Source organism: Triturus cristatus, chromosome 11 (assembly GCF_964204655.1).
Source record: "Triturus cristatus chromosome 11, aTriCri1.1, whole genome shotgun sequence".
NCBI lineage: Eukaryota > Metazoa > Chordata > Amphibia > Caudata > Salamandridae > Triturus > Triturus cristatus.
The window spans coordinates 667,505,865-667,526,204 of record NC_140594.1 but is presented as its reverse complement, the minus strand read 5'-3'; the positions used below and the strand labels follow the sequence as shown (position 1 = coordinate 667,526,204).

The following is a 20,340-nucleotide window of genomic DNA, read 5'->3' as shown; positions in this document are numbered from 1 at the left end:
AGCCCGGGCACAGGTCTCGCAGTGAGACACCCATCGTTTGACATCTGCATTCAAACTCTCCCACCAGAAATGTCTTTGCACCAGGTGTATCGTTTTCTGGTTTCCAGGGTGTCCGGCCAACACCGAATTGTGACACCAATTGAAAGCCTGTAGCTGTAGCTCCTTTGTGGGCAGGAACAGCCGGTCCTTGTGGAGAGGTATCCCGTGTTTCAGGACTCTACAGGGGTCCTGTTCCACCCAGCGCTGCCACCGTACCTGGGATCGACTGGCCTTGACGTGCTCCATGAACTTCTCCGCGGTGATCACACACAGGACTTTCTCCGGAGGGACTATGGCTTCCAACGGTGGTTGCGCCACTGCTTCGCTCTCTCCGATCCTCGATAAGGTGTCTGCTTTTCGATTGTCTGAGCCTGGACGAAAGGTGACCACGAACTCTTATTCAGCAAAGAACAACATCCAACGGAGCTGTCTCTGCGATAGGAGCCTGGCCGTCTTCATGTATTGCAGGTTCTTGTGATCGGTGTAGACGGTGACGGGATGAAGAGCCCCCCATAAATAGTGCCTCCATTCCTGGAAGGCCCTCTTGATGGCCAGAAGTTCCTTTTCAGCCACCGAGTAGTTGGTTTCCGCAGGACTCAATCTTTTTGACAGGAATGCCACGGGATGTAACTGTCCCGTCCTCTTGTCTCGTTGAGACAACACCGCCCCCACAGCCACGTTGGAGGCATCCGCCTCTACTATGAAGGGAGCGTCATTTTGTGGGTGTCGCAAGATGGGGGCTGTACAGAAAGCTTCTTTTAGTTGACGAAAGGCTTCCATGGCTTCCGGGGTCCAAATGAACACGGCCCCCTTTCTCAGCAACCTGGTGATGGGAGAAACCAGTTGCGAGAAATGGGAGATGAACCTCCGATAATAATTGGAGAACCCAAGGAAGCACTGGACGTCTCTCACACAGCTAGGCACCGGCCACTCCTGAACTGCTTTCACCTTTCTCTCAGCCATTCTAAACCCCCACGGACTCAGAATCACTCCCAGGAATTCTACTTCCTGGACTCCAAACTCGCACTTGTTGATTTTGCAGTATAGCCGCTGTTCTTGTAAGCGTTGGAGAACCAGTAGTACGTGACCTACATGTTGCGCGGGGGAGCCAGAGAAAATCAGGATGTCATCGATATAAACGATGACAAATCTGTCTATGTACTCCTTCAAGACGTCGTTCACGAAATATTGAAATGCCGCCGGGGCATTACAAAGCCCGAACGGCATCACAAGATATTCGAAAAGACCGAATCTGGTCTTGAACGCGGTTTTCCACTCATCCCCACGGCGGACTTGGACCAGATGATAGGCCCCTCGGAGATCGAGCCGGGTGTAAATGGTGGCCTCCTTCACCTGATCCAGCAACACAGGGATGAGTGGCAAAGGGTATCGGTTCCTGATGGTGTTTTTGTTTAACATGCGATAGTCTATGCATGTTCGAAGATCGCCGTTCGCCTTCGATACAAAAAAGAGGGGGGACGCCGCGGGCGAGCGGGAAGGGCGAATAAACCCCAAGGCACAGAATTTGTCTAAGTATTCCCGCAGGTGTTTGGTCTCGGGCTCCGATAAGGCATACACCCTACAAGCGGGCATTACCGCCCCATCCACCAAGTCTATCCTACAATCGTACTCGCGGTGGGGCGGCAGTGTCTCTGCCTCCTTTTCGCAAAACACACTCCGGTAACTGGCATATTCCTGCGGTAGTGCGGTCTCTTTTTCGACCGCTGTGGCTACCTGCCAAATCGATGCCAGGGCGTGCGTGTGGGGTACAGACCCCCTCTCCTTCATACACTGTTCTAGGCACTCTGGGGAGGTGAAACAGACAGTTTTCAGTCTCCAATCCATGGTTGGGTTATGTCGCCATAACCACGGCATCCCCAAGATTATCTCATATTGCGGGGCCTCGATGATGTTCAACTGGATCTCTTCTACGTGATCCTGCCGCTCCCCGTGGAGAACCAAGACTATCTCCTCCGTCTGTGCGGTGATGGGACCGGAGGTCAGAGGAGTCCCATCCACAGCTAACACTGTCTCAGGTTTGAGAACCGGGACCCTACCCAAGCCCAACCTACGTACCAACCCGTCGTCCATAAAGTTGCCTGTGGCGCCCGAGTCTATCATAGCAAGAACCTGATGTGAGGCTGACCCGGTCTTTAAGGACATGGGCAGCACAATATGGGTTTCGGTAGTCTTTCTCTCACCCACCGCTAGCGAAGGCAAGTTCCACTCTGTTGAGACTGTTTCGCTCTCGGCTTTGTCTGATGGAAGGTTTTCTCCACTGGCTGTGACTGCCACCTTTTTCCCAAACGAACCGGTAGGTCGTTTCTTGGGCTTCTGGGGGCACTCCCTTACATAGTGGCCCTTCTTCCCACAATACATGCAGAGTCCCAGGACCCTGCGACTTTCTCTCTCGGTTTTTGACAATGGAGGTCGTATAGCTCCGACTTCCATGGGTTCGGGCACGGGTTCAGGAACTACTGGCGGGGCTCGCCTATCCTGCTCCCATCCTCCTGCACCCCTCTCGCCTTTTCTCGCTGCGAGCCTATGATCTAGACGTAGTGTTAAGTTGACTAACTCCAGACAGGTCTTGGGTTGGGGTTCTATCTGCGCCAGGACGTCTTTAAGGTCATCCTTTAACCCGTGATAGTACAAGGCCATTCTTTTCTCCTCGGGCCACGCTGTCTCCCCCACTAGTCTATTGAACGTTGTCATGTACGTAACCAAATCTTTCTTGCCCTGGCGCAATTCTAACAGCTCTTGGTCGGCACTAAGGGTGGTAGCCCGTCGATCGAACACGCGTTCAAACTTCGCACGGAAGGCGTTCCAGTCGGTCAGCAACGGATCATCGTTCCTAACCAACGGAACCGCCCAATTAGCCGCATCCCCCGTCAAATACGAAACTGCAAACACCACCCTGGAATGATTCGTCGGGAATGACGACGGACGGCATGAGAAATGAAGCGTGATTTGGGTGAGGAACGCCTGTATCTTTAAAGGATCTCCCGCATACCGCTCGGGACTAGCTAAAGGTATGGGTGGGGGAACTGTGACCTGAATCTGGGGTTGTCCAGCCCCTATATCAAAGGGGTTCCTCGTCTGTCTCTCCACCCTATCTCTTAAGGCGGCTGTCTCAGCGCGAGACGCCACCAACTCTTGTTGCACGGCCGCTAGGGCTTGGATCACCTCCTCTAACGTGGCCATCTGTGCTCAAAGCCCAGACCGGGAGGAGTATGTTTCTTGGGTTCGTGATGCTGTCACGGCTCCCCGATTCTCCTCAGGATCTGGGCGATGCTGAATAGGGTCCACCTCCTGACATCCCCAAACTCTGATTGATAGTGCTCCAGAGTATTGAGGCGATCAGGCGAGGGAAAGGATAGGGTAGGATCTGCGTGGGAAGGGACACCTGTAAGACAAGAGTATACAATTACAACCAACTCGCAGATAGTCTACTCTCATGAAGTCTCACTAGTCATCGCTCATACCTGCCACGGGGCTTCTCTGAGCACCAGTCTTCCCGTTGGGCTGGCAGGGTACTTCCATATACTGAAGAAACAAAAAGGCCAACACGTTAACACCAAAGTCCCTGTCGATTCATTCCTCCACCCCGTTCATACACCTTCGTCCTCGTACGTACCAAACAACGCCTCCCCACACTCCTTGTACTAGGACTCGAAGAAATGATAATCGGGCAGTGGCCTCAAGAACCCTTTACTTCAGGGCTTCTCTTCCCCACCAACAGGTCTCGGAGTCTTGGAGATTGAACCCAGCTCCCTCTCCTTGGTGGTGCTGTAGGCACTGTACCTACGTCAAAGAAATGAAGAACTATTGGCCGGCTCCACCCACATGGCTGCCGGATGGCCACTAATAAAGAATACAGCTATAACAAAGACGGTTCCACAAGACGGCCGTCTCGGGTCCAAACAAGGTTTTTTGTCCGCCGTGCACACATACACGGCTTACCTGACCAGGTCTGATAGCGTCCGGACTTGCCGCTCCGGAAATCCAGAAAACGAGAGTTCCAACGGCGTCCTTCAACGAATCCCCCGTTTCCTCGACTACTTAGTTGAAGAGGCCTAGGTCCGTCGGCCGAGATCCCTCGGCGGGTTTCTACGAGGTTTCACTAGACTGATTGGTTGAGCCGCAGCAGCGTGAAACGTCCTCCGCTGCGTTCAGGTTCCAGAATCACGAACAACGCCACGACGCGTTGTTTGTGTCTATAAAGTCTTTTAGCCCCTCCCCTCACCTGGGGTTGCTGGGACTTGTAGTGTTCGCCTACCAGGAGCTCGTAATCCCGTAGGCGCCCTGATTCTCAAATCCTGACATATTCAGTCCTTCAAAGGTTCCCAATGACGACAAAATGTTCTCTATTTCTTCGTCGGTAAATGTCAAACCGGTATTTTCCGCCATGATGTATTGAGGTGTAACAGGATGCCTAATCTAACTACAAAGATATACTCAAAAAGGTTTAGGAAAGTCTTAACCGGAATATGGTTAAGTTATGGGAAAGGAACTCCCACAGCTGCACGCTGTCAAAGGTCAGGAAATTATCAAAGAGAGGGAGTGAAGATACCTCTTCACTCCCTCTCTTTGATAATTTCCTGTGTTGTATTTCTGGCCATGGTTTGCATTCCATTGCTACTATTCCATCTAATTTGTACTGTACTGCGGTGGGCAGCCCCTTTTTAACTGTGTGGTAAAAGAATCTACAATTACCCCCAGTCCCGTCCCATTTTTCTCCTAACTACTGATGCCATTTTTCTTTCATTCTTGAAATGTACTGTGCTGGATCTTCATTGCTTTGCATTGTTTGTGACATCAGAGACCCAATGTCCGGGACGTCGGGGAAACTTCCAGCGCAATTCATTTCATGGGGATGGTCTAATCTTATTGAAAGGATTACCATCACATCGTGTATTAGTGGTGGACAGTCTTGTGTCCATGCGTGTGAACATATCCTCTGCATTCTCTCCAATCAGGGAGGTTAGCAGACTTTTTACATCCCCAATAGCCAATGGCACACCTGCAGTGGGCTTTGTAAAGGCTTGTATCCACTTTCCAGCACCCTCTGTGAGGGGTGGGAGTTGTTTCTTCAAATTGTCCTTGTCCATAAGTGACCAAGGGACATAGGGGGGGGTCATTGACATTTTTAAATAGCAGGGGCAGCTGGTGTGTCACCCCTGTGGGCCTTGTGTGATCATATCTATGTGCATATTTCTGCCAGACTCTTAGGCCTTGGCTCATGTACTCGTAGTCCCAATCGTTGTCTCTTGCCCCCTGCAGAATACATTCTTCAGCAGTGGCCATTTCTTCTGGTTCAAAAGACCTTTCTCGAGGCCAGACATTAATTTGAGCTGCATTAGCTTCTGTCCAACCTGCCAAATTATCTGAGAATGGATTGACATAGTAGTCAGACCCTTCTCCAAGTATTACTATCTCATTTGGCGTCAGACCGTTGGTCATTGGCGGTGTTGGCCTGTAAATGGCCATGCGGTGCAGAGCTCTAGATCTTGTTGTTCGCAGCTGTGCAGTACTTGATACATCATATTCCTGTGGGATGTCATCAGGTCGCCCAGGGTTCCCTAACACTGCAAGTCTTTCTATCTCTGTTCTTCTCTGCCTTCTCCATCTTGTTTCTGCCCGTTCAAGCATGCTACGCAGATCAAAATTATCTAGGTCTATCTATCTGTTGTGCCACTGGCCTGTGTGGTGCAACTACTGGTGGCGATGCCTGAGGTATGGGCATAGATGGTGGTGTCATCTGGGTGTTATAGTTAACAACTGTTGGCAGAGCTTGTGGTGTACTTAGGTTGGCCGTCGGAGAAGCTGCTGGGTTGCTCTGTGGTGGGGCTGGGGCCATGCTTTGAGCTCCCTGATGTAAGTCTATCCATGGCCCCTACGTGAACCCACCGGGAAGGCAGCACCAGCTAATTAATTTAGTGTTGGTTGCTGCTTTTTACTAAATTGGCCTAAACCACCCATTAGTTCAGTGAGTTGATCCTCTACCCTGCAACACTTGTAATGACAACCGCTGTATTGTTGCGGGGTTGCCAGTGGGGCTTCTTGAGTCCTGCTTGTGTGACATGTCCCCTGCTTCTCTACCTGTTCTTTGGTGGAAATCATGCTCTGTTCTCCACCTGCTAATGTCTGCCTCGGTGGCTACTTCAGAGTGATATTGTTCACTATCCCTGTTTCCTTCATTGAATTGTAGCAAGTGCTCTTTCTCTCGCTTGGGACCAGTGTTAAGGGGCCCCCACCCATTATAGTGTGCCTGTGTATTGTAATGCTGCTGGCCAGGGGAGAGGAATGGGCCATAATCTCTAGTCCTTGTCTCTAACGGCTCGTTATCTTCAGTGAAAAATGTGGGGGCTGGGGAGGGGTTAGGCCTGGGAAGTGGCAGGTGGGAACTGTGCTGTGAACCACCAAAGGCCACATCGCTCTCTGGGTCCTCTTCCTGCTGGTGTGCTGCAGATTCGGATGCTGGTGTAAATTTTATTGTAAATAGCGCATCAATCTGACCTGGTATTCCTGATGTTGCACACTGCATCCCTGGGCTTTGGGAGCTTAGGGATAGCTGACCCTGCGTATTCTCTGGCCTGTTGTCTGGTGAATCATCTGAGAGGTCTGGGACAGAAATATCCTCATGGCCTACAGCTGCCTGGTCATTTGAATTAGGCTCTAGGTCAGCCTTGATAACTCGCTCTGTATATATGTCACCTGCGTCATAGGCTGGTGGAGGTGCGGTAGGTACTGGGGCTTGTTCGTCATTGTCCTTAAAGACTCTCCATATAGCCAGGGTGTCTTTATGTTTTTTGAGTTTTACTGGAGTACTTCCCCTCCAGGAATGTTGTAGCGTGATCTAGTACTGCTGTAAAGATTACATGAAGAGTAGTTTGGTTCCTCAAGAAGATTTATTATCCAGGGACAACCCAACTGAGCTCCCAGCTCAACAGTTTCTCCAGTTCAATCCCAAACATTCCACCTTAGGCTGACATCATACATTCCATGATGTCAGCCAGCAATTTCTCTACACATCTCCCCCTTTACAATAAACAAAATATTGATCTTTACAACAGTTTCCCTATGAATTAACAGAACCAAGTCTGGTTAAACTTTGAATCATAAACACTACAGATTAACTTCAAACTTTACATACGTCACCCATACTCCTAATGGTTCCATCTTCTAGAATCAGTACATTATGTTTGACTTCCTTAACCCTACAAGGATTTGAATATTTACTTTCTCCTTTATGGACAAAACCTTTCTTCCGTACCACAATCCAATCTCCCGGCATCAACAAAGATCTCTTCCCTCCCATTCTTTTGTTGTAGTATAAAACATTTTTACTACTTTTCTCCATCACATTTTCTCTAATTTTTTCTCTATCCACCACAACTTCTACACCATCCTTCAACCACACAGGACATTCCTTAGAGTTTGGAATCCTCCCTTTGAGAGAAACAAAAGGTGCAATCCCAGTTGAAGAATGAGGTGTGACTCTATGCGACCACATCAATCTTCTTAATTCCTTTTTCCATGATAACTGATTTGCCAATGACAATTGTATATTTTCCATTATCAACCGATTCACTCTCTCCACAAGGCCATTGGCCTGTGGACGGAACAGTGCCACTCTTTCATGAGCGATACCCAAACCATTCAAATAAGACACCATTTCTTTAGATACAAATTGTACCCCATTATCAGAGACAATGGTCTTTGGCAATCCTTCATCCAGAAAAGTCTCTTCCAGAAAATATATAACTATAGACGTGTTTACCTCTGGCACAATTTTGACCTCAAACCATTTGGAATGATAATCCACTAGTACAATAATGAACTTATTCGTAGTTCCTAACTTTACCACAGGTCCCAAAAAATCAATCGCCAATTTTTCCCAAGGCTTACTAGGAAAATGTGTCATTTCCAATGGAGGTTGTCTGATTACTTTAGACTTGTCACTATTAGCACATGCCACACAATCCTCTACTTTTTCCTCAACATCATGATCAACACCTGACCACCAAAACACCTCCCTGATTCTTCTTTTCATGGCGCTACGTCCCAAGTGACCTTCATGAATAATATTAAGAATTCTAGGTTGAATGGCGATGGGAGGAACAAACTGACTCCTCCTCCTGAGTTTTCCACCTACAATGCTTAACTCATCGTTGACTTTGAAATACTCTCGTATATCAGCTCTGAGTATCTCCATTGTCCCAACCATGCACAACCTTTTCCTCAACTTCCCTCATGACACCATCACTCTCTTTAGCAGATGCCCATTCACTAGCAGCAATACATAGCTCTCCTTCAATTGATAACACCTCACTATCTTGTATTTCTGAAACCACACCTTCCTCAGGCATCCTTGACAAAAAATCAGCAACAACATTGTTGCTTCCTTTAACAAACTCAATTTCAAAATTGTATTCCCACACACCCAATAACCACCTTGTAATACGAGGAGTGACATTCCCTTCAAGACCTCGACCAACTTTGAAGATGTATGTCAGTGGCTTATGGTCTGTCCTTAATTTAAAAGGAATTCCCCACACATAAAATCTAAAATGGTTAATTCCCCAACAGCAAGCCAGAGCCTCCCTTTCAATTACAGAATAAGAAACCTCAGCTCCCTGTAACCTCCTTGATGCAAATCCAATTACACTTTCTACCCCATCATGAACTTGAGTGAGTACGGCTCCAATTCCAACCCCACTTGCATCAGTAGTTATGTATGTCCTCTTTGTCACATCAAAATGACCCAACGTTAGGGCACACACAATAGATCTCTTTATTTCGGAAAAGGAATTCTCACAATCACTTGCCCAATTATATTCCACACCCTTTTTCATCAACTTCCTTAAAGGTTCGACAATTTCTGTGAAGTTTTTTTTACATATTTAGAGCAGTATTCTGCTAAGCCAAGGAATGATTTCAATTCATCCTTAGATGCAGGTCTACAAGCATTTTCCACAGCAGTTATAATACTTTTGTTAGGACTAATTCCCTTAACATTTATGGTGTGTCCCAGATAAGTAACTTCCTCTTTCCTTATTTGACACTTTTCCCTCTTCACAGTCAATCCATATTTTTCTAATCTAAACCTGACTTCTTCAAACAACTCATCGTGACCACGGTCACTATTTCCCACAATCAGCACATCATCTTGAAAACACAATACGTGTTTTAAGTTCCCAAAAATATTTTTCATCACTCTCTGGAAGACAGCAGATGCTGATGCTAACCCAAAAGGCATCCTTTTATAACGAAATGCCCCCAACGGAATAACGAAAGATGTTAAATGTCGTGACTCCTCATGTAAATTCACTTGATGGTAGGCAGAGGACATGTCCAGCATGCTGAACATAACTCCCTTACCTTCCATAGTTAGCATCTCAGAAATATTTGGTAATGGTTGCCTGTCTATCCAAATACACTTATATAAATCTCGCAAGTGAATACATAAGCGAATCTTCCCATCCCCCTTGGGTGCCACGACAATAGGAGCCAACCACTCCGAGGCTTCTATTGGTTCAATAATTTGTTGTTCCAACAGCCTATCTAGCTCTCTTTCAAGGCTTGTTTCATCAAGTTAGGTACATTCCTCACCTTATGTACCACCGGCACAATATTATGTTTCAAAATGATTTTATGGGAAAACCCTTTCAACAGACCCAATTCATCTGAAAACACCTTAGGAAACTTCTTCATTAAGTCTTCACAATTTTTCGGAGAAACTTCCTCTATTTTGTCCTGTTCGGCTAATAGTATTGGGTCTTTGGCAGAAGGATTGATGATTATCCCTAAGTCATATTGATGTCGCGAACCAAGGAGATCCGAGCCATAATCAGTTACATACATCCTTCCAAAAACTTTCCTGTCTTTAAAACTTATTGTTGTCCATTTAAAGCCCAAAATCTCTATCTTCCTTCCAGCATACCCAACAGCCTTAATATCAGACTTCATTAGCGAAGAATCATTGAGTTTGAAAAAGGTCTCTTTAGAAATAAGAGTGAATAAGCTTCCTGAATCTATTAACACTCTTATAGGAAATCCATCAAATAAAATATCACTATGCGGCTTCTCTAATTTATTGCTACTTTCTAATTTCACACCCCACGGTTTTACTACAGTCGCACCATTCTCATTAAAACTTTCTTGCTCACCATTCACCGTCAGAGTTATTTCTTGAACATTTACACAAATGTCATCGACCTCTTGGTCTATTAATTGAATTTTCTTTGTGTCACTATTTCCCATTTTGGTTTTGCACATTTTTGCAAAATGCCCTCTCATTCCACACCTCCTGCATAAGGTGGATCTAGCTGCACACGTTGTACTAGATGCTAAATGACCCGGCGCGCCACATCTGAAACATTTTATTTCTCTCCAATTTGTATTTTTCTGCCTTGCCCCAAGTTCTGTTTTTTTCTTATTATCAGTTATTACTTTGGTATCTGTACTTTTTCCTACACTCTTCCTTTCTATTTGGGGAACATCTACTTCAGCTACAACATTACTTTTATTTTCCGAACTAGTGTTGTCTATTTCTTTCAACCATATAGCCGTATGTTCCATCCCTTTATCAATTTTTATAGTTTCTTCTAAATTAGGATCTTTCGTTAATAACTTTTCTTTTATCCTCTTGTCATTAGTACAACGTACAATTTGATCCCTAATCAAAGAATCAGTTAACTGTTCAAAGTGGCATGATAATGCCAATCCCCTTAATGTAGCCACATAAGATGCAATATTTTCCTCAACTTTCTGTACTCTAGAAAAGAACTTGTGACGTTCTAATACTAAGTTCGTCTTAGGAGTGAATTGTATATCTAACATTTGTATAAACATTTCAAACACATTGTTCGGTTGCCCATTTCCCATTCCTAATGACACTTCAGGTAAATCCTCATAGATCCTCCTTCCTTCTATACCCAAATGATGCAAGAGAATGGCTTGGCGCCTAAGCAGACCATACCGATCTCCACCTATAGCTAATGTATGTGTGAAGAACAATATTTTCCACTGTTTCCACGGAACGGGTGGATCTCCTGGAGAAGCTAAAAAGGGTGGAGGTGACGCCATGCTCTGATCACCCATTTTGAGTTAGAAACAACGATCTAAAACAATAAAGCAAATTAAAATCTAATATACACTCCAATGTTTATAGTCTTCGTATTTAGCGTGTTCACCTAAAATCACTCCAATGTTTATTGTCTATATCTTCAGTATGTTTACGTAGGGTCCATGTCCCTTGTTGGTTTTTACCATTTCCTCACTAAGGAGGTAGTCCTTCCTTTCTTTTCAGAAACACAAGTGCTCCTCCTAAAAATTGTCCTTTCTTTGTTTTCAAGAACACAAGTGCTCTTCCTGAACAAAACAGACCCACGGCAAGTCAGAAATACGAGCGCTCCTCCTCAACACGATAGGTCCACGGCAAGTCCCCTTTATTCCACCAATGGACGACTTGAAGATCCCCAAGGTAGGCCCATTTGAAATAATACTTGGAAAGGCTCTAATGAAATCCTCAGCGCGCGTCGCGTGCAGCAATGTGAGCGTGCGCTTATGTCGCGTGTGGAGAAATGTTTAGCGCGCGTTGTTCAGTTATGCGATCGCCAAGGCATGTTTAAAATCTTCACCCCTCATTGCGCACAGCACAGTTGCTGTTTATTAAAGATAGTAGTCTTATCTCAGAGAATATAACACTGGCACCCGCGGACAATTCCTTATTTTGAATTTCCGGAATTCAGCAAACCGTCGGCCGCATATATCTCCTTATGATGAATTCAGCTTACAAACTCGCTGAAATAAACTATTAGCAGTGAGATACGCTCAACAGCACTCAACTAGATCCTTAACCGCTAGTTGGGGACACGCGCGCCGATAATCGCGCCGGTGTGCCATCAAAGACAGGAAGCAGGACGCAAGCAATCCTATGGGGATGATTATGATAAGATTAGTCTTCCCCTTAAAGTGGCCACTTAAATCTCGCGCAGCGTTGCTTTTCCCTCTGTCTTTTTCTCTTCCCCTTTTTTTTTTTTTTTTTTTTTTTTTTAACCTTAAACCGTGAACACTTGCCTTACGTTTTGACATGCAGGTTCACTTTCTCCAGGGATGGACTTGTCGCTCTCTGTCCCCTGCACAGGCTTGTAACTCGTCGCCAATGTAAAGATTACATGAAGAGTAGTTTGGTTCCTCAAGAAGATTTATTATATAGCGACAACCCAGCTGAGCTCCCAGCTCAACAGTTTCTCCAGTTCAATCCCAAACATTCCACCTTAGGCTGACATCATACATTCCATGATGTCGGCCAGCAATTTCTCTACAACTGCCCTATCAAATGTACCTTCTTTTGGCCATGGGTGTAGCATATTTTGCGTGAGTTTGTGCAACTCTCCACAATGTTTTATTATACACTTTTCCTGAGCGGTGACATTTTTTCTCACGTGTTCCAGTGGTGTTGCCATTATTCTCTAGCGTTGTGTGTAGAAAGGAGTAACGGTGTACCTCCACTGGGTGTTATCAGCCTCACCTGCTGCAGATCTGCTGCATCAACTCCCAGGGTTGAGATTAGTGTCAATAGTATTGTACAAGTTAGGGGTGGGGCCTGAACAGAGGATGGTGATGTATCCTCAGAAAGGGCAACACACAGCCTTTTTCTATATCTACCGTGATCTATAATCTAGGGTATTGTGTGGGTTATTTGCTCATCTCCTGGAGCTATCTTTCAGGTGGGCAATTTGTGACAGCGAATGAACAATACTATTCTCTTTCTAATATGCCCACAATAATGGGTAGTGCATCGTAGAGGGGTGTCTTTGTAACTGCTCTATGATACTTGGTAAGGGCTGCTGCTGCTGCTGTTCATGCAGCTGCTGGGCGTGAGGCTCACAAACCAGGGGCAAGTTGGGGTCGTGGAGTGTCTGCAGCAATGATGTGTGATGTTCACAGCCTAGTGTTTCGTTAGTAACTTGTGAACCTCCCTGTTGCTCCAGGTAGTTGGTGCTTTAAGGAGATGGTGTGAGTGCTGGTGGGCGAGATCAGGGCTCCCGTTGCTTACTACACTTCTCACTGACTGAATTAATTCTGTGGAGGAGTCTCTAGTAGTATGACGTTGATGGGGATACCGGTGGCAACTGCAGTGGTAGATGTGGAGTGTCTCCCATAGAGGGGGAGCTTTGTAATTATTGTGGCCCCTCAAGTGTAGGGTATGGGCTCAGAGTAGTGGGTCTATAGTTTGGCACTGGGAGACGCAGTTGCACAAGGTGTAGTGCATATACTTTTACCTCAGTGCCCTATGCAAGTGTGACTCACAGCAAGTTCCACGCTCTAGATATTAAGGCACTTTGACATTTCTTAAATGTTGTTATAGTCTGTGTGCCAGGATTGTGTACCGCTATTATTCTCTTGTCCAGTATGTGTAGAACTATCCCAACTGACTGCTGTTCACTGTAGCTCATCTGTGTCTCCTAGTACTGTGTATATATATATTCACTGAAAAAAACCATAGGTTTCAGGCACGTTATAGTTAGGAATTAGCATTTAAAAAACCTTAGAAATTCACTGAAAAAACCATAGCTTTCAGGGGCGTTATAGTTAGCTGGACTTTTCACTCGTACAAAACCATTGAAATTCCCCCGTTATAGTTAGTTCAGCTAACTATAATTCGCGTGCCTGCAATGCACTGCTGATGACGTCACATATTACATCACTCATGACATGGTCAGTGACATCACTGATGACATCTCAAATGACATCACTGTAGCTGAACTAACTATAACGGGGGAATTTCAATGGTTTTGTACGAGTGAAAAGTCCAGCTAACTATAAGGCCCCTGAAACCTATGGTTTTTTCAGTGAATTTCTAAGGATTTTTAAATGCTAATTCCTAACTATAACGTGCCTGAAACTTATGGTTTTTCAGTGAATTTCCTCAAAGACGAAGAAAAGTGCAGGAAGAAGGATAACGTGCAGAAAGAACAAACAGAAGAGCAGAAAGAATCCTTGTTGCAAAATCATCCTGTACCCTCCACGTTTCAGACGGATACTGGTGGTAACTGAGTCTGACTAACCAGTCCTAGAGCCAGTGCTATGTTAAAAAACACTCCGAATACAGTGAAAAACACCTACATACACTAGGGAACACTATGCGTTGGGGTCCCCCTGTGATTAGCATGATCTCCTCTGTAAGCCCCTAGTATATAATAGGGCAGGGGATTAAAACTACCTCTTAAAACGCGCCACAGGGCGTGTTTGCACACGTCACCTCAGGCCCCGTCCCCTCGCTTCCCCACTGTGTAAACACGCCCTGTGGCTGTTTTAAGTTGGGAGATTAAGTCCCCTTGAATCCTGAGGGTCCCTAGGGTCCAACTAGACCACTAGGTACCTCAAATAAGCACCACAGAGCTGCGTTGCAGAGAGATGTAAAAAGGAGCATGGCCTAGCCCACCTCTCTGCAGCGCAGTGGCGCTTACTGGAAGCACCTGGTGGGCTAGTTGGCCCCCAGGGTCCCTCAGAATTGAAAGGGAATTATTTGCCCAACTTAAAACACGCCACAGGGCGTGTTTGCACACGTCACCTCAGGCCCCGTCCCCTCCCTTCCCCACTGTGTAAACGCGCCCTGTGGCCGTTCTAAGTTGAGAGATTAAGTCCCCTTGAATCCTAAGGGTCCCTAGGGTCAAACTAGCCCACTAGGTACCTCCAGTAAGTGCCACAGAGCTGCGTTGCATAGAGGTGTAAAAAGGGGCGTGGCCTCAGAACACCTGTCGGCAATGCAGCTCCCTGGCGCATACTGGAAATACCTGTTGGCCCTCAGGGACCCTCAGTATTGAAGGGGAATTAATTCCCCAACTTACAACTGGCCAGGGGGCGCGTTTGCAGAGTGCTGCAAGGAGGAGGTCTGGCCTCCAGTGCGATGCCAGTCTCTTTTTTTTTTTTTTTTTTTTTTAAGGAGGGCGGCTGTGTGGCCCCCCTTCTTTTTCCTATGTATTGGCCCTGGGGACCCCATCCCCCAGGGCCTGCACCCTAATTTTATGTTGTTGAAAAAAATAAATGTGGCCCTCCCAAGGCCTTAATCGGCCCCGGGGACCCCAACCCCCGTGTCATGGCCTTTTCTTTTTTTAAAAAATTCTTTAGGAGGGGGCTGCGTTGCCCCCCTCCTCAGGCCACTTATGGCCCGGGGACCCCATCCCCCGGGGCCGGCCTTTGTTTTTTTTATTGTTTAAAAAAAATATATATTTATAGAAACACCTAGGACATGCTGGACAAACTGTATGTACCTATCACCATGACGATTTGCGTGATATTCATTAAAAGGCGACTATGCATACAATGAATCCACATGGAATGTATTTATATTGCTAGTGAAGCTCTGACGTGTCTGACGCCCTACTGTGCCTAATCCCGGCGCCCCCGCCGGTGGGTACTCTCCAAGTAGACACCCTTGTCGTTTATTTATACAAACATGTGTAGCTATTGACGTGCACATTTAATACACACTCACACCAAGCCATTCAAAGGGGATTTGACAAAAATTCGACCAAACTAAGCTAGAAACCCCCCCTCACGGTTAATAAAACATACATCCACCGCCGGATGTGTAATACTTTTTATTTTACTCTCTGGAAAGGAAACGAACCACACTTGAGAGTCACAGCGTGCTCCTGGCTGAGCCCAATGCTGTGTTACAACCACCAGTGCCCGCCGAGTGCCACACACCTCTGTGTTGTATTCCTCCAGCTAGTGCGTCTGCTATGACACTCTCTAGCCCATGTGCACTGTAACACCACCCCGTGAATATGTCATGCCACACTTGCCTTCGCACGGGTTATATTGCCCCATCTAACATGCCTTCCTCGAGGCCTATGTTATAACGCACAGCGCTATGTCATGCATATTACAATCTGGGATCCATATCTTTGTCACAGTGCATATGCAAAGTTACACTCCCCAGCACATATTTTCTATTACAACCTAAGAGACTAGTTAGGTTACACAACACTGCCCTGTGCATATTACACTCCAAGGCGCATATCGCATAGCACGCGCTAGTACCTGTGCTATCTCGCGCTCTCCAATGAATCTGTCATTGCGCACAATGTATTGCATATTGTATTTCACGCCCCGGTTCATATTATATCACACTTTTTGGTGCATAGTTTATACCATATACTATATCTAGTTTTCATTTTCAATCGTGCTCTCAGGCCTATGTTCTCTAACACTGCGTCCACCTACCCTTTTCACGGGCATTACATTTTGCGATGGGGGTGGAGGGGCAGGGGGTGTTTCTGCCAAGTGACCCCAGAGTCACAGTCACAAACGTCCTCTTCTTCCTGAATAAAAGTGAGATAATGCTGCATACTTGTTCATATTTGAAGTAGTTCGCACACACACATTTTAAAAACAATAAAGTTCCTAATACCCCCCTTCTCTGAACAGTTAGCTTGCTGCCCCATCTACCTCCTCCCTATCCTTTATTGTCTGAATCCATGGACTAGCCTCCTCCCTCCTGCCATGCATGGTCTGATGTGCTGCCACTGCCCTCCATTTAGCATGATGTACCAGTCCACTCCTCCTGCCCTCCATTGCCCAATTCTATAGCCCATCATTGACCTCCTGCTTAGCCGTTGTGCTTAGCTTGCTGCCCCTATTCTCCTTCCCCCTGCCCTCCGATGTCTTTGTGCATGCCCCTGCTCCATCCTTTTTGCCTACCATGTTCCATGGACCTGCCACTCTTATCTACTCTGAGTGTTCTGTTGAGCTGCCACTCCCCTCCCACCTGCCTAGCATTGTCGGATGACTGTAACCTGTCCCTGCCACCTCCACCCTGCCTGTCCACATGCCATGCCCCTATCCCCTTCCTCCTGTCCTCCATGGTCCGTTTTACTGCCACACCCTTCTGCCCTCCCTGGTCTGTTGTGCTGCAACTGCTCCTCCTGCCTCTGTTGTGAGGCCCCTTCCCCTGATCTCTCTTGTCTGTGCCCAGGTCCTGACCCTCCCTTCTATCCTCCATGGTCCTTTGTGCATGCCCCTGCACCCTCCTTCTTGCCCATCATAGCCATTGTGCTGCCACTAACCCTCCCGCTTGCCATGCATGGTCTTCTGTGCTGCCACAGCCCCTCCCACCTTCCCTGTGTGGTCTGTGTGTATGCCATCATAGTCTCACTGTTGCTCTCCATGGTGTGTCTTGTTTCTAGTGCCCATCCTGCCTGACCTCCATGGTCATCTTGCTGATCCTGCCCTGCCCCCTTGCCCCCAGCCCTCTGTTTCCATGTACAGACTCCTATTTCCTCCCTCCTGGCTTGTCTGTTCCATTGTAATGCCCCTGATCCGTCCCTCCTGCCCTTTATGGTCTGTTATGCTGCAGCTTTCTCTCCTGTCTGTCCATTATGGTTAGCTAGCTACCATTACCTCTTTCCCCTTTGTTCTCTGTTGCCCATGTGCATGGTCCTGTCCCCTCCTTATTGCTTTCTATGGATTGTTGTGCTGCACTCCCGTCCTGCATGCCCTGTGTGGTGTATTGTGCTGCTGCAAACCCTGATGCCTGCCCTGTAGGGTCATTTTGGTGCACCTCTTCATGTCCCTCCTGTGCTCTGTTATCCGAGTCCATGTCCCTACCCCAATTCCTACTGCCTACCATGATCCAATGTACCATACTTGCAAACATTTTGAACTTGGTAAGAGGGAGATTTTGAAATAAACTGGGGTATTTATTTTCCCCTTTGAGTTACATTCAAAAAGACGAGATTTTAGCCAGATCAAATTAAGCCCATTTGAGCTTAAAAACATTGGACGTTTCCTGGCTGAAAAGGGTCTGTTGGCATGTATGGTTGGATTACCACTGCCTCTTCCTTCTGCCCACAATGGTCTATTATATTGCCACAGCCTCTCTTGCCAGTCCTGTATTGTAGGTTTGTTGCCCCTGCCCCCTTTCCACTGCCCTCCATAGTCTGTTGTGCTGCCACTGCCCTTCCTGCCTGCCCGCCCAGTGTGCTCAAATTGTTGACTCTGCACTCTCCTACCTGCCTTCAATTTTCAAAGTCCGTGCCCCTGGCCTCTGCCTCTCAACAGTATCCCAATGAACAACTAGATTGCTAACATTCTATGTTCATTACAAAAGTGTGGAACGCCTGACGTCATCTTGATGTAATACCTAGAGAATGCCTTTAGAAATTACATATATGAGAGGGTCTTATTTGCATCAAAATTATGGTTAGTGCTCTAAAAAACTAAAATGAGGACCTATTTTCTGAGTTTTCAAATAGCGACAAACAACTTTTAAATTATTTGTAATCTTTGTTTTTTTTATCCAGTTGATCACTTGATTAAATGTTGCACCTAGGGGAGAGGATGTGGTGTTACTTCCAGAGCTACAGACTTTGCAACTGGGGAACCAGGTTGGAGTCTCTGCTTCAGCTCAACATTCTGTGATTCTGGTCAAATCACTTAATCTCCCCATGTCTACAACCAAAATGCTTTTCTTACTGTGAAATGGAGGCCATTAGATAAATTGCTATCAATATAAAATTGAAGTGTTGTAGAAAGTCCCATAGTGTCGCACGCTGCACTTTAGTAGCCCTACACTTTGTTTCGGGTTATTTTTATGGCTTATACTTTAAGAAAGCATGACGCTACTTTATGTGGGGTTGTTTTTTTATTTTTTATTGTTATTTTTTTTAAGGCTATATTCTCGTTTACAGATTGGTATGTCATGATGTGGTGTTTCAGATTCATACATGTATCAGAAAGTAACTGTAAAAGTGTTTATAAATTGTTATTTATCCTGCTCTCCTCTGCTCAATAAAAATGTTAATAAAAACAAAACAAAATGAATTTGATCTTGTGTAATGTAACCAATGCTCATGTAAAGCACTCCAATACCTGACAAGGCTGCACTATATAAAACTGCAAATACACAAAAAATAAGTGTTTTGCACACTTCTGTCATTGGGCTACATGTGGGCTACATCTGGGTGATATTTGTGATGCATTTGGGCTCTTTTGTCTCTGGTGCCATCTTGGGAGATTTATTTGTTTTGAAGTTTCCTAATTTCCTCATTTACTGCAGTCTCCTCAGTAGGAAATGCTTTCAGCTTTTTACTTTGATTCCATCAAGAAGGCATTCAGATGTGTCGCACATTTGCCATACATTCAGAATGTTAGCACTCTAGTTGCTTATTAGATCACTGTAGTAAAGCTACTGCTCACCAGGGAAGTCTGCTGCTGGTATTGAAAGTGCATGTTTCAGTCTGCATGTCAGAATTTTTTAATGAAATTGAAGAGGATTTGAGAAGTCACTCAAAATGTGCCCTCATTTTTCTTTCTGCAGCACTAATCATACTTTCTATGGCAAAATGAACTCCCTCCTTTTGTTCCTTTTTAAATTAAATGTTATAAGAGTTACCACTTTATTCCAATCAAGATGGCTTCAGTTGTGCAATAAGTTTGTCATAAGTAGGACTGGTAGCGCTCTAGTTGTTCTTTAGAACACTCTGGGAAGCTGCAGTAGAACACAAAGGAATCAACTGACAGTCTCTGCCCTTTTTGGATGTACATGTTTTACTGAGAATGTCAGACTTCCTTCTCACATGACTGAGAAGGATAATGTGAATTTACAGAAAACATACACTGTTTAGCTTATAGATCACCTTCCAAACCTCTGTGGGAAAAGCATGAGAACATAGTTTTCTCTCAAACATGATTCATGATATCCCAGCAGAAGGCTTTTTCACATGGTAAAATCACCTTAGAACAGACCACAATTCCTAAAATGAGTATGGTACCATCAACAAATGATTTATAATGTAACTAAAGTCTTAAAACCTTCTATTAACTGCAATGCTTTTTAATGAGGTGCTATCATGTAAATTGGTCCCAAGATGGCTGCCAACACTTCATGGATGAAGTGCTGACAGCCAATCAGATCTCACGATGAGATGTGTGGTTAGGCTCTGCCCAGATATATTTGATTTTACTATTGATTTTTCTCAGGAACTACTCGAGGGATTTACACCATGTAACCAAAAGACATGACTCTGAACCAAGGGCTACCCTTTTGTCAAATTTGGTGTAATTCCGTTCAGCAGTTCGGGCTGTAGCTGCGATTAAAGGTTCCTATGGAAAATTACATGGGGAAAACACGTTTTGGGACCTCCTTTTTTTTTTTTTCGGTCCCCGCTTGACGAGTCACCCTGAGACTTTCAGGATAGGAGCGGACTGGAGCGCCCCACCAGTTTTGAAGATTTTGCGGAGATTCTTCAACCGGCGCCAAAGTTATTCCAAATAGAATGTTGCGGA

The 20,340-nt window shown here is 45.7% G+C and overlaps 1 protein-coding gene across 8 annotated transcripts in view; it reads left to right on the top strand.

The window, feature by feature from the left end:
• The window catches only part of LOC146785286 (E3 ubiquitin-protein ligase TRIM39-like), a 581,054-nt gene that overhangs the window by 174,550 nt on the left and 386,164 nt on the right, over positions 1 to 20,340 (top strand). For 5 of the 8 annotated variants that reach the window (XM_085634252.1, XM_085634253.1, XM_085634247.1 and 2 more), the window contains exon 2: positions 11,397 to 11,524. The exons of the other annotated variants lie outside the window; for them this stretch is intronic. The gene's annotated coding sequence lies outside the window, so the exon portion shown is untranslated. The remainder of the gene's footprint in view (positions 1 to 11,396; positions 11,525 to 20,340) is intronic. 8 annotated transcript variants of the gene reach the window in all.